Here is a 14,578-nt window from a genome sequence, read left to right as displayed (position 1 = left end):
TCAGCAACACATAGGTAAATAAAATAAAGGTACTGTGTCCATCTACAACTAAAAATTTGAAAAAAAATTAACAAACCCAGCATATTAATATGTTAATATACATTCCCATGATGACCATTCCTCTGCCAGATTCTAACTCTGACATAGAAAGACAAGGCCAGAGCCTTCCATGAGTTTGCTGAGATAACACCGGGGTCTTCTAGAACCCTCCCTCCTGAGGTACCCCTCCTCCATCCTAGGGAGCTTCATTTGGGCAAACTGTAGCTTTTCTTTTCTTTTCTTTTCTTTTTTCTTTTTTTGTTTTTAAAGAGAGAGAGAGAGAGAATTTTTTTAATATTTATTTTTTAGTTCTTTGTTTGTATGTGGTGCTGAGGATCGAACCCAGGCTGCATGCATGCCAGGCGAGCACGCTACCGCTTGAGCCACATCCCCAGCCCCCAAACTGTAGCTTTTCTATCATCCCTCTATCATTTCTTTATCATCTCTCTCCTTCCCTCCCACCACCCTCCTTCTCTCTCACTCTCACACTTTCTATTTTTCTTTTTTTGGTTCCAGGGATTGAATCCCAGGGGCACTTAACCACTAGTCACTTCCCCAGCTCCTCTTATATGTTATTTTGTGACAGGGTCTCACTAAATTGATGGTGACCTAAGGCCTCTCTAAATTTCAAAGCTGGCTTTGAATTTGTGATCCTCCTGCCTCACGGGGATTACAGGTATATACCACCACACTCCAGCTTTTTCAGAGGCCTTTACCAGAGGCTTACCACTAAGCCAAACCCCCAGTCCTGTTTTAATTTTATTTCAAGGCAGGGTCTCCCTAAGTTGTTGAGGCTGGCCTCATGCTTGGGATCCTCAAGCCTCAGTCTTCTGAGTCACTGGCATTACAAGCATGCACCACCACACCCAGCTAGTTTATCTGAATAGGAAGTCACCAGAAAGAGGATCCCAGGAGAAGCATCTTTTTTTGGTAGTACTGGGAATTGAACTCAGATCCTCCTGCCTGACCCAAGGAGGTCATATGAAAGTTGAAGGTCTCTGAACTTGTTTCTCTCTCTCTCTCTTTTGTACTGGGGATTGAAACCAGGGGCACTGGCAACCAATGAACTATATCCCCAGTCCTTTTTATCTTTTTATTTTGAGACAATTTCTCCCTAGTTGTTGAGGCTGACCTCAAACTTTCGATGATCTTCCTGTCTCATTCCCCCCCAAATCACTGGGATTACAGTCATGTGCCAGGTGTCTGTCTGGGAATTTGGTCTCTTAACAGCAGTCATGCTCAAAAATATCTGGAAAATCTGCATGGCAAAAACAAGAATTGAGAAAGATGGCTGTGCACAACAGACAGAAGTCCCCCAAGAAGGGGCTAATGACCTAGAAGGGCTTCTGTGTGTGTAGTATTGGGGTTTGAACCCAGGGCCTCACTAGTGCCCTGCCACTACACAACATCTATAGTCCTTCTGTCTCTCTCTTTTTTTTTTTTTTTTTGAGTCAAGGTCTTGTTAAATTGCTAAAGCTGGCCTTGAACTTGAAAGAGCCAGCCTCAGCTTCTCCAATACCACCTGCTAGGCTGAGAGAAGGCATTTTTAAAGACAGAAGAGGCTCAGTGTTATGTAAATAGTTTCGCCTCAGGGCATGTGTCTGCTGTACCCACTAGATCTCTGAGGATTCCTCCCCATTCTTTCTTTTGCTGGGAGTGGCAGATATTGAATGTAGAGCCTCAAGCAAGCTGAGCTAGTTCTCTACCCCTATACTACATCCTCAGCCCTTTTTATTTTATACTACCTTGAAATAGGATCTTGCTTTGTGGCCCAGGCTGGCCTCAAACTTGGCATCCTCCATCTTTACATTCCAAGTAGCTGGGATTATAGGTATGTGGCCCCCATGCCTGGGCCTGGGTAAGCTTGTCAATCAGCTCCAGGATACAGGGCAGGGAGGCCTGCCCCTCCTTCACTTGTCAGGTCCCTATTCCAATCTGGATCACTGTCACATCTTCCTTAAGTATTGCCTTATAATTCTTACCACTCTCTGAAATTATCTGTTTATTTTCCTACTTTTATTATTACTATTTTGTGTGTGTGTGGGGGGGTACTGGAGATTGAACTCAGGACCTTGTTCATTCTAAGTAAGCATCCTACCACTGAGATATACTCCCAGCCTCTCCTATTTAATGTCTTCTTAGTGAGCGTGCTAGGTGGCTCAGGAGGCTGAGACAGGAGGATTGTGAGTTTAAAGCCAGCCTCAGCAAAAGCATGGTGCTAAGCAACTCAGAGAGACCGTGTCTCTAAATAAAATACAAAATAGGGCTGGGGATGTGGTTCAGTGGCCAAGTGCCCCTGAGTTCAATCCCCAGTACCAAAAAAAAAAAAAACAACAACAACAACAACAAAAAACTTCCTAGTGATCTATAATTCACCTATCATAAAATTCACCCTTCTAAAGTGTATAATCCAGTAGGGTTTTGTTGTTGTTGTTGTTTTGTGTGGAGGTTGTTATTGTTTGGGGTTTGGGTGTTTTGTTTCAGGTAGTGGGGTTAAACCCAGAGCCTTGGTACATGTTAGGAAAGCACTCTAACACTGAGCTACACCCCCAGCCCCTTTTAGTTTATTTTTTAAGACAGGGTCTCACTAAATTACTCAGGCTGGAATTAACTGCTGTTCCTCCTGCCTCAGCCTAGGGAGTAGCTGGTATTATAGGTGTGTACTACCATGCCTGGCTCCAGGGGGTTTTAGTATAATCACATCACCTCCAAAAGAAACTGCACATATGGTAGCCTTGAGACCTGTCTCAAAATAAAAAATAAAAGAAGATGAGGATATAGCTCAGTGAGAAGGTGCCACTGGGTTCAATGTTTGGTGCTAGAAGAACAAACAGGAAACCCCACACTCTCTATTTCTTTTCTAGAAATCACTCTCTACATCTTTCTTTCACCCAACACCTGGCAACCACTAATTTACTCTTTGTCTTTGTAAATTAGCCTATTTTAGACACTCTTAGAAATGGATTCATACACTATATGGCCTTCTTTTTCTTACTTCTTTCACTTAAGCTTGTTTTCAAGGATCATCTATTCTGTATCATGTATCAGTTCTTTCTTTCTTTCTTTCTTTCTTTCTTTCTTTCTTTCTTTCTTTCTTTCTTTCTGTACTGGGGATTTTATTTAACCTGGGGGAAATGTACCACTGAGCTATATCCCCAACTCTTTTTTTTTTTTTTTTTTGAGATGGAGTCTCAATAAGTTGTTTAGGGCCTTGCTAAATTGCTGGGGCTGGCCTTGAATTTGAGATCCTCCTATCTCAGCCTCCAGTGTTGCTGAGATTACAGGCAGGTGCTACCATGCCCCACAGTACTCATTTTTTTAATGGCTGAATAATATTCCGATGTGTATGTGTATGGATATAACGCATTTGATCTATTCACACATTGGTTTGTGGATATTTGAGCTGCTTCATTTGGGGCTATTATAACCAATGTTGCTATGACCATTCATGTACAAATTTTTAATCTGGACAGGTTTCCCATTCTCTTGGCCATTATACCCAGGAGAAGAACTGCTGGGTCATATTGTAACTCTGTATTTAATGTGTTCTCTTACTGGCCATGGTGGCACATGCCTGTAATCACAGAGACTTTGGAGGCTGGAGCAGAAGAATCACAAATTTGTGGCCAGCCTGGGCAACTTAGCAAGAACCTGCCTCAAAACTAAAAACTAAAATAAAAATAAAAAGCTGAGGATGGAACTCAGTGGTAAAGTGCCCCTGAGCTTAATCCCTAATAATGTTTCTCAGTGGTAAATTTCCCTTGGATTCAATCCCTATTACCTAATAAAATAAAAGAACTAAATTTACAAGTGTTTCTCCTATTCTGTGTGCTACCTTTTCACTATTTTAATAGTGTCACTTGAAGTATTTTTTTTTTAATATTTATTTTTCAGGTTTTTTTTTGGCGGACACAACATCATTGTTTGTATGTGGTGCTGAGGATCGAACCCGGGCCACACACATGCCAGGCGAGCGCGCTACCGCTTGAGCCACATCCCCAGCCCCATGTGTCACTTGAAATATGAAAGTTTTAGCTATGTCTGTAGCTCAGTGGTACAGCATTTACCTAACATGTGCAAGGTCCTGGATTTGATCCCCAACACCACACACACACACACACACACACACACAAAGCTTTTATTTATTTTTTGGTACTGGGGATTAAATCCATGGATGCTTTACTCCTGAATTACATCCCTAGCTTATTTATTTATTTATTTATTTATTTTATTCATTTATTTATTTATTTTAAATTTGAGACAGGGTCATGCTAAGTTGTTTAGGCCTCACTAATTGTTGATGCTGGCCTCAAACCTGTGTTCCTCCTGCCTCAGTCTCCTGACTCACTGGAATTATAGGCATGTGTCACCACGCCCAGCAGCATTTGACTTCTAAAGTGATTAGGTCAGTTATCCTGAGAATGTCCCATGTACTATAGCCAGCTGATGCTTCCTTGTGCTGTCATTTAACCTCTCCTTCTGCCCTGCTTTTCCTGTAAAATGGACATTAGATTAGGGGCTTCATTAGATTTGGATGAAAGTTTTTGGAAAGATGCTTCTTATGCAAGGCAGGTGATTGTATTCTGCATGTTAGGCTTGGAGAGGCCTTGAGGAAAATTCAGGACAGACATACTAATGGTTGGACATACATGTGATTTGAAAATCCGGAAAAAGAATGTAGTTCAGAGGTAGAGCACTTGCCTACCATATGGAAGGCCCTGCAAAATAAAAAAATAAAAATCTGGAAAAAGAACCAGGGGAGAAAGAGTCCCACAAGTGTCATAGAGGAGAAGGGACCTGAAGCCTTTGCAGAGGAAAGATGGTAAAAACTCAGGTGATGGGCATTTCCAGATGGGTCAGTGGTTGGACATCCATATGACCACCTGAGCCCTCAGAAGCCTACAAAAGCCCTGTTGAGAGCCACAGCCTAGTGGGGATGGCGCCTAGCATTCTGCCAGAAGGAGTGGTTGAGAGGTGACGCCAGGGAGCCATTAAGATGATGATAATTAAGTTAAGCTGTGTATAATTGCTATGACTGGATGATGCTGGATTGAAACAGGCTGTGTATTCAGTTGTATTAGACCCCTGCTGCCCGGCTATAGGGCGGCTTCTGCTGCCTCGGGCGCCCGCTACTTTTGAGTTCTCCCGGAGTTCCCATTGAGCTCCCGTTGAGCTCTGGGGGGCGGGGGGGATTCCTGGAGAATTCGCGTTGGTTGGAAAAGTTCTGGTGGAGAGAGTTCCAGTTGGTGTGGAGTTCCTGGAAAGGCCGCGTTGGAGTGAGTTCAGAAATAAAGTTTGAATGGGCTCGTGATTTGTGCCCAACCAGACTGCGGCAAAGCCCTGCTCTCTTTTCCCTCCCCTGAAGAATCCAGGGCCCCCAACTTGAATAATCATTTGGTGTATCTACAGTTCATAACAAGCACTTTGGTGCAGACCTTAAATAACAGGACATCTCCAAAATCAAAACTGGAAGTACAGGAAATGGAATATATATATATATATATATTTTTTTTTAATTTTGAGACATATATATTTATTTATTTATATTTATTTTATTTATTTATTTTAAATTTTGAGACAGGGTCTTGTCTAATTACTTGTGTTAATAAACCTGAGGCAAAGGATGAGACCAGGTATTGGGGTGATGCCTTTTCAGCCTTGCTCAGGGAGAGAGTTCAAAAGTCAGTCAGGGAGTTTAGGACTATGATAGCTCCTGGTGTCTAGGCTCTGTAGGGACTAAAGCTAAGCATTAATGAGGGATCACATGTCTGCGGCAAGGAGAGGTCAGAAATACCCCTGGAATACCCAGATGCATGAATCCATCCCCATTGCCTCATTGTGGCCTAGGAGACCTGGAGCATCTGTTCCTACCTATACATTCAGGCTCAACCCCTATCAAGTACCCTCTCACTGTCCACCCTCCAGCCACACTGGCCTCCTTTGGTCCAGGGCCACAAAAGTCTGTTAGCCTGGCCTTCTCCTGAGTTCTGAGTGGTGGGTCTTCAGTGTGCTGATTACCTATGCCAGTGTTAGAGAGACACCGCATGGTGAAGTTCTGATCACTTAATCTGACCCAGAAAACCTAAATTGAACCTTTAGTTTCTTCCACTTAAGAGGAGCTGGGGGGGAGGGGGAGGGTAGGCAGGCTGGAGATATAGCTCAGTTGGTAGAATGCTTGCCTTGTATGCACAAGGCCATGAGTTCAATCTCCAGCAACACACACACACACACACACACACACACTGTGTAATATCAGGCAAGCAATAGAACCTCTTGGTACCTGTGTGCTTTCTCTGTAATGTGGAGTTGCTGAGAGGTGATATGAGTTTAGAACAGTGCCTGGTAAACCCTACAATGGTTGTAGTTGTGGTTATTAGTAAGAGTCAAGGAGGTCAAGATCTGTCTGAGCTCACAGAGCTGGTACATGGCTGCCTTCTAACAAGATTTATTTCCAAGCTGCTGGGTATGGTGGTACACACCTGTAATCCCAATGACTGGGTGGCTGAGACAGGAGTGTTCCAAGTTCAAGGCCAACCTCAGCAATTTAGCAAGGGCCTAAGCAATTTAGCAAGACCCTCTACCACTGAGCTACAAAAAATAAAAAGAAGTGGAGATGTGGCTCAGTGGTTAAGTGCCCCTGGGTTCAATCCCTGTAGGGAAAAAAAAAAAATTCCAAATTGATCGAGGTGGTGATCATCTGATCATCTGTAATCTCAAGAGTCTTGGGAGGCAGGAGGATCTCAAATTCAAGGTTAGCCTCAGCAGTTTAGCAAGACCCTATGTCAAAATATAAAATAAAAAGGGCCTGGGAGGGTGGCTGGGATTGCAGCTCAGTGGTGGAGTGATTGCCTAGCACATGTAAGGTACTGGATTCCAGCCTCAGCACCAAATAAAAATAAATAAACAAAATAAAGGTATTGTGTCCATCTACAACTAAAAAAAAAAAAAAGTCTGGGGGGAGTGAAGTTTAGCAATAAAGTGACCCTGGGTTTAATAGTTTAATATTTATATTTGTTTTGGGTACTAGGGATTGAACCATGAATTGAATATATTATTTTACACATATTTACATATTATTTATATATAATATTTATTATTTACATACCATATGCATTATTTTATATAAAACATATAAATGCTAAATACTTATATATTTAAATATAAAATTAACATATTTTTTGTATAAATATTATATATATAAAATAAGTGCTCACTTCATCAGCACATAACTAAAACTGGAACAATACAGAGATTTGTATGATCCCTTCACAAAGATGACATGAAAATTTATGAAGTATTCCATATTTTTCAGAAGTTGAAATGGACTCCAACTTGTCTGGACCAGTTTTATCTTTTTTTAAAACTGCTGTTTACATATTTCTATCTAGATGGTTTGTTTGAGTCCAGACTAGAGACATTTTAAATGAAGGTATGAAGAATCAGCTCCACTACAAAGCAAAGTGTAATATATTTTAGGCAAGGAATTGAAGCTGAGCATCTGGAGGCTGATGTGAAGATGATCGATTTAGCTCAGGAGTTCTCACTCTCTCTCTCTTTTTTTTGGAGGGGGGGCGGGGGTGGAACTAGGCATTCCACCACAGGGCTGGTACATGGTCAAGCTCTACCCCTAGCTATAAATCTACCCCGCCCCCCCCCCGCTTTTTTTGGCTGTACCTGGATTAAGCCCAGGGGTGGTTTACCACTGAGTTACACCCCTAACCCCTTATTAAAAATTATTTTTTATTTTGAGTCAGAGTCTCCCCTAAGTGGTCCAGGCTGGCCCGAAACTCTCACCCTCCTACTTCAGCCTTCTGAGTGGCTGGAATTACAGGTGAGCCCCATTGCACCTGGCTGAGTTCATGTCTTTCTCTCTATTTCCCTGTTTGGAACTGGGGATTGAACCCAGTGTGCCACCCTGCCTGGCCTGAGTTCATTTCTTGAAAGTTAATTCATGCTGGGCACAACGGCTCCTGCCTGTAATCCCAGAGGCAGGAGGATCGCAAATTTGAGGTCACTCTCGGCAATTCAGCGTGGCTCTGAGGAACTTAGTGAGAGTTTGTCTAAAAGTAAAAAATAAAAAAGGGCTGGGGATGTGGCTCTGTGGTTTTAGCTCCCGTGTTCAAATCCTTGGTACAAAACACACACACACAAAGCTAGTAACTGCCCTAGCGAGTGATTTCAAGTTGGTTGTTCACCTTTGAATCTTCTACAAAACTCCTTTGACTGGGCTGAGGATATAGCCTAGTAGTAGAGCGCTTGCAGAACGTGAGGCACCTGGATTCTGTCCCCAGCATTGTAAAAAAGATAAATAAAATACTATTTTGGATCAGGGAAGAGAGAGGGATGGGGACACAGCCACAAAAAACAGAGAGAAAACAATGATTTTGCAAGAGGACACGGTGTGTGGGCTCTCGGCGTGGGCTGGGTCATCCTCCTCCAGCCAGCAGAAGAGGGCCATGAGAGACCGAGCCTCCGCTTCCAGCTCCAGCGCTGGCCTTAACAAGCAGGCGCACGTGGCCTGAAGCGCCTCTGGGCCGGAGGGTTTCCGCTCTGGGCCACACAGGGGCCAGCGTTCCAAGGAGACAGCCTCTGATTGGCTAGTTAGGTCAGGTGGTCTCCACGGGCCAATTAGCGGCGGCCCATGACGTGGGCCCTGGGATCCGCTCCGGAGTGGTGGACTCTCTGACAGGAGTTCTTTGTGCCCTGGGCCACGCCGGGGCAGTGTCGCCAGATCCTGTTAACAGCCAGCGTGCTCCTAGTCCAGCTGGCGCTTGGTGCCCATTTAACTGAATTTGCCACCGAGAAATAGATGAGGAGGACTGAGCTGGTTCTCCAGTCTCCCTCGGGGCTCTAAGTGCCACCCTGATGCTTCTTCGGGATTTTGTGCCTCTTTTTCCTCTTCTTCCTCCAAAACTTCAACCTTTCCCTGTCTTCTTGCTCCTTCCCGGAAGCCCAAAAAAGTGGGTAGCATCAGTCTCTCTCCTTTTTTAAGAGAAGTCTCAAGTTTCTCTCCCGCTTGACTGCATCTCCGAACCTCTGCTGCCCTCATTTCCCTCATCCCATTGCAGTCAGGGTTCAGATCCCTAACAGCGCCTCTATAGCAAGTCTGTTGGCATTTCACAATCTTTTCTGCTTCAATTCTGGCAGCATTTGCCTATTTATCTCTTTGAAACCAGCAATGTTTCCAGGGTATCCTCATATTTCCTGGTCCCCTCCTAAGCTTTGTGACAAGCTATTCTCTATGCTTCCACGTCATGGGCATGCCTTTCCTTCTCTGGCCCAGCAAAGAGCTGTCCCAGTGCCCCATCCAGGTACAGTTTGCTTATCATTTAAGCCATCTCCCTGAGGGATCTGATCTACTCATGGCCTACATCCCCTGAATGCCAGCAATACCTGAACCTCAGTCTCTAACCCAGATTTGTTCCAGAGCTCCAAGTTCACTACCTCACAGATACCACAAGCTTATCATAGTCCTTTATTCAGTAAATATGTATGGGAGTTGGGAGTGGAACTCAAGAGGCAAAGTGCTAGCCTAGTATCCTGTCGGCCTTGGGTTCCATCCCCAGCACTGGGGGGGAGGGGGAGCAGGGAAGCATTAAACTGTGTGCTTATTTATAATTAAATTATATTTAATACATGTATGTATGTATAAGTGGGAAGGGCAAGAGTAGATTTGGAGAGAGATATATCGGGGATTGACCCCAGGGGCAATTTGCCACTGAGCTATATTCCCAGACTTCTTTACTTAAAAAAAAAAAAGAAAAGAAAAGAAAACTGGGGGCACTTTTTTAAATTTTTAGACAGAGTTGCTAATATGCTAAGACTGACCTTTAACTTGCCTTTGCTTCCTGAATAGCTGGTCTCATAGGCTTGAATCACCACACCTAGCTTTAAAGTATATATATTTTCTTTCTTTCCATTTATTTATTTATTCATTCATTCATTTTGGTGCAGGTTTGTTTGTTTATTTGTTTGTTTTGGTACTGGTGATTGAACCTGGGGCCTTGTGCATGCCCTTGCACTATATCTCCAGCCCCTAACATATATTTTTGAATTCCTGCCTTAGCCTCCTGAGCCACTGGGATTACAGCCTAATGTATATTTTTATATCAATATATCAATATTTATTTATTGATATATGCCAAGCACTTGAAATACTGTGCCTCTCATGACCAGCACCAAAAGGGTGTTAAATGCATGTATAAGGAATGTCTGGCATAGTGCTTGGTACAGAGGAAGTGCTCAATCAAATTTAGCTCCCTTCCTCTTTGGAAGCTAAGAGGGCCTGGGAATTCAGTCTCTGGAGCCTAGGCTAGTATGGGGGGGTGGAGAGGGAGGGAGGCCCTATTCCTCAGACCAGCCACTCTATCCCAGAGTTAGGAACTGTCCGATCACCTCATCCCCATTGCAAAAGCTACATCAGTGACCTAAAAGCTTTGGAGAGAGAGGGAGAGAATGCAAAAGTAAAAATTTTCTTATTTTTTTCTAACATTCTTCTGCCAGGGCAAACCTCAGATCCATCAACTCAGCCAAGACAGCATTACCCCAGATAGGGGCAGGAGGCTGCATCAGGACATTAGCCTAGAACTGACAGCTGCTGCAGCCAGGCTAGGATATATATACTGACCAGGGTTCGAATCTTGGTTGTGTGGGCTGGGGATGTAGTGTAGTTGGTAGAGTGCTTTCCAAACGTGCAAGGCCCCGGGTTCAATCATCAACAACAACAACAAATTCAAATTCTGATTGGGTGATGTTGGGCTACTATTTGACATCTCTGAACTATTATTTCCACATGTAATTTGGGGATATGAAAGGACTCTACCTCATTAGGGATGTTGTAAAGATTCTGCTCAAATATCTTAGTAGTGACTGGTACTTTTGGCTGCAAAAGACAGGAAGGCAGAGCTTTCATGGTGTACTAACGCCACTGTGTGATTGGCAGAGGAATTACATAGTGGGGTTGTTGCTCAGAAAGTTAGCTGGACTCCCAAGACTGCAAATGGGCTGCCTGATGCTAGTGCCCTTCTCCACTGTCTAGGGTCCCTCAAGTCTCTAAACCCAGTACTGTCTGTCATATTTGGGGGAAGCCATTCCACTTCTGGTCACAGGGCACTGGCTGTGCTATCTAAGACTCTAGAGCCTTTGGTGATTTCTGACTGTGGTATTAAAAGCTCCTTATAGTGGGTGTCCTTAATACCTGCTCTGTGCTTGGAACTCAGCATGACTTCGCTCCAGAGCTGCCATGCGATACACTCTGCTTTCTCCTTATTTCTTGGCTTTCCTGAAGCTCCTTCTGTCCCTAATTTAGGGGCCCAAAACACATTTACCTAGTGAGCATGTTAAGTTCCTGTAGTGATGGAAATGGCAACCATTTTTTTGAGCGCTTGCTGTGTGCTATGCAGGGTCTTTAAGGACATTCATTCCACATGCTCTTCACAGTCTCTCTTAGGTTATTATGATTGCCCCATTTTGCAGAAAAGTACACTGAGTCAGAGAAAGATAAAGCTGCCCACCCAAAATCAAGCAGTCATCGCAGTAACACCCCTCTCCGTGTTAGGCCCCCAAATACCTCCCGCCTAACAGGTGGGCTACCTAGTATGATGAGAAAGGCAGACAGACCCCCATTCAAATCCTACCTGTGTTGCTCACAACTGACTTTCTTTTTTTTTTTTCCCCCTTTCCTGGGGATTGAACCAGGGGCTATTTACCCAGAGTTATATTCTCAGTCCTTTAAAAAATGTTAAATTTTGAGATAGGGTCTTACAGATTTGCTCAGGCTGGCCTCAAACTTGAGATCCTCTTGCCTCTGAGTTCCTGGGGTTATAGGCACCACTGCAGCTGGATCACAATTTACTTTTCTTTCTTTCTTTCTTTCTTTTTTTTTTTTTTTTTTGAAAGAGAGAGAGAGAGAGACAGGAGAGAGAGAGAGAATTTTTTAAAAAAATTTGCTTTTTAGTTTTCGGCGGACACAACATCTTTGTTTGTATGTGGTGCTGAGGATCGAACCCCGGCCGCACGCATGCCAGGCAAGCGCGCTACCGCTTAAGCCACATCCCCAGCCACAATTTACTTTTCAACTTTGAGCCCAAGCTTCCTCTTATGTGAAATGGGATGGCAGCTCCCATAGGCCAGAGGTGCTGACTGGGAGGGGCAGGTGGTATTTGGGGGCCTAACACAGAGGGAGGGTGTCACAGAAATTAGCCAGAGCTAGTGAGGGCACACTAGGGTAAGCTAGGACCCCCTCAGTGAGGTCAGGCGGAAGCATTGGTCTGGCATCCTATAGGTCTGTCCCCTGTTCAGAAAGATAGGGTGAAGGACTGGGAACCCCAATTTAGCATCTGACCAGCATGAAGTAAGGGCTGAAGTGACCAAACCTCATCATTGCTCTCCTAAGCAGCCCCTTGCCTATTCTTTCCAAACCCACTATTTTTTTTTTTTTAAGAGGAGGAAAATATATTTGGTACTCACGGTTTTAGAGGTCTCAGTCCACAGAAGGCCAACTCCATTGCTCTGGGCCAGAGGTGAGGAAGTCCAAACCTACCCTTAAATTCACCACTTGACAACTTATGTGAGCCTTTCAAACACACATCTGACTGAGTCCTTTGCTGCTGAAAACCTTGACCTTCCTCTGTTCACCAGAGATTGAACAGCAGCCAGGGCCCATGAAATCTGTTGCAGCAACCCCACCTGCTCCAACACCCACCTCTGGTCTTTGGCCTTCTTCTATTTCCTTGAAGGCACATTGAGCCTTTGCACATGCTGTTCCCATTGTCTGAGACATTCTTTCCTTCTGTTGGTTAATGCAGTGGTACTGGAAGTTCTCCTGGGAGTGGGGAAATTGAGACCTGAAGGAGGAATAAGAGTTTGGAAAATACACTGGGCACAGTGGCGTACGCCTGTAATCCCAGCAGCTGGGGAGACTGAGGAGGAGTATTGTGAATACAAAGCCAGCCTTAGCAACAGTGAGGCGCTAAGCTACTCAGTGAGACCCTGACTCTAAATAAAATACAAAAATAGGGCTGGGGATGTGGCTCAGTGTTTGAGTGCTCCTGAGTTCAATCTCCAATACCAAAAAAAAAAAAAAAAAAAGAGAGAGAGAGAGAGAGAGAGAGAGAGAGAGAGAGAGAGAGAGTGAGAGAGTGTGTTTGGAGAATCAATAGGGAGGGAGATAGTATTGCAAAAGAGGAAACAACTGATGGGAGGAAGTGCCCATGCAGTAGAGCGGGCCCAGAAGGGAGACTGAAATGAATGAGAAGGAAGCAGAGTCCTGAAGGTCTTCTGTGTTAAGGAACTTGGATGCAATCCTGAGGTCAGTGGAAACTATGAGCAGGGATAATAACAGTTTTGCCCTTTAGTGTTTCTCCAAGTAAGGTAGAGAGTGGCTTATCAGCACCGTTCTGAAAAGTATAGCACCCAGAACTGAACAGTCCTCCAAGAATAACCTGTAGGAAGCTGGAAATAGTGGCACATGGCTATAATTCCAGTGACTTGGGAGGCTGAGGTAGGAGGATCACAAGTTCAAGGCCAGCCTCAGCAAATGAGTGAGGCCCTAAGCAACTCAGCAAGACCCTGTCTCTAAAGAAAATATAAAAAAGTTCTGGGGATGCAGTTCAGTGGCTAAGCACCCCTGGGTTTAGGCCCTGATACAAAAATAGGGATTGTGGCTCAGCGGTAGATTGCTCACCTCCCACGTGTGAGACCCTGGGTTCCATCCTCAGCACCACATAAAAATAAATAAGTGAAATAAAGGTATTGTGTCCAACTACAATTAAAAATAAAATTTTAAAAATACATTTAAAAAAAAGAAAGAAAGAAAAGTGACCTTAGGCACCAGCATGGGAAGATGTCACTTCACTGGGTCCCAAACTTAAAACCTCCACTCCACACCAGGTGGAAGTGGAGTGCTGCACTTCCCATGGATGCCAGGAGGTGGCACCAACACCACAGTGTGTCTCCAGGAACTCAGTGCTGGGAGAACCCTCAAGGGGCAGAGGCCAGAGAGGAAAAAGGTGGTGAGGAAAGGAGAGGCAGGGGATAGACCTGACAGGACTGGGGATGCTTGGGGAATTTGGATGGTTTTGGTTCCCTGTTATTTTTCCTTAGGATCAAGCAACATCGTGTTTGAGTTTGACTCCCATTTTCACCATTATTTGTTCTGTACTGCATCCTCAGGCCCCTGGAACACTAATGTGGACTCTGTCTACCTGTTCACCTTTACCCTTTTCCATCTACAAGTTTTTTTTTCCCCTATAGTATGGATGGAACCCAGGAGGGCCTTGTGCAAGTTCTCTACCACTGACATACACCTCCAGTCATCATTCTGTTTCTTACCTGTTCCAGTCAGCACTAGATTGCTGAGGTCCCTCCATGTGGCTGTGCATACTGTTGGATCTTTTTCACTTTGTGTGTGTGTGTGTGTGTGTGTGTGCGTAAGTGTGTGGTGCTGGGAATGAAACCCAGGGCCCTGTGCATGATAGGCATGTGCTTTACCACTGAGCCACATCCCCAGCCCCTCTGCATATTTTATTGATAAACCTCC

The 14,578-nt window shown here is 44.3% G+C and overlaps 1 non-coding gene across 1 annotated transcript; it reads left to right on the top strand.

The window, feature by feature from the left end:
* The first annotated feature begins 7,245 nt into the window (after nt 1-7,245).
* On the top strand, nt 7,246-7,348 carry LOC124109467 (U6 spliceosomal RNA). The gene has a single exon (XR_006856959.1). It is a non-coding gene; the product is annotated as a U6 spliceosomal RNA (small nuclear RNA).
* The last annotated feature ends 7,230 nt before the right edge of the window (nt 7,349-14,578 follow it).

This window comes from Marmota monax, unplaced genomic scaffold, assembly GCF_021218885.2.
Source record: "Marmota monax isolate L192 unplaced genomic scaffold, Marmota_monax_Labrador192_F-V1.1 WCK01_AAM20220418_F8-fsc00196, whole genome shotgun sequence".
NCBI classification, from domain to species: Eukaryota; Metazoa; Chordata; class Mammalia; order Rodentia; family Sciuridae; genus Marmota; species Marmota monax.
This window is presented reverse-complemented; position numbering and strand designations above follow the sequence as displayed.